This window comes from Equus quagga, chromosome 15, assembly GCF_021613505.1.
Source record: "Equus quagga isolate Etosha38 chromosome 15, UCLA_HA_Equagga_1.0, whole genome shotgun sequence".
NCBI lineage: Eukaryota > Metazoa > Chordata > Mammalia > Perissodactyla > Equidae > Equus > Equus quagga.
Genome location: NC_060281.1, coordinates 82,735,244 through 82,735,716, shown reverse-complemented (window position 1 = coordinate 82,735,716; position 473 = coordinate 82,735,244).

Here is a 473-nt window from a genome sequence, read left to right as displayed (position 1 = left end):
AGGCTGCAGAAGCCCTCTGGACAGGGGACAGAGTTACTGATGCGTGGAAGAGAGAGGGTCGGGGCATCCCCGCATCGTGGCTCGCCGGATCTCGCAGTGGCCTCCAAGTGGCCTCCCTGAGGCCCCCTGGCCCCACAGTCTGTTCTCCAAGCCACAGCCAGAGGAATCCTATTAAACCCTAAGGTAGATTGTGTCTGTCCTCCCTCGGGCTCTCCACGGCTCCCAGCTCCAGAGAAGAGTCAGAGTTTCCCGGAGTCTGTGGAGCTCTGAATGCCCTGACCCCACTCCCTCTCTGACCACTCTCCATTCTCTCACTGTCATCTTCTCAATAAATGAATGAAACTAGAGACAGACAGATAGAGATATAGGCGGAAATGATGAATAGATGGATGGATGGGTTAAAGGAAGAATGGATGGAAGGATGGATGAATTAATGAGTGGAAGGATGAATGGGTGGGTGGATGGATGGATGG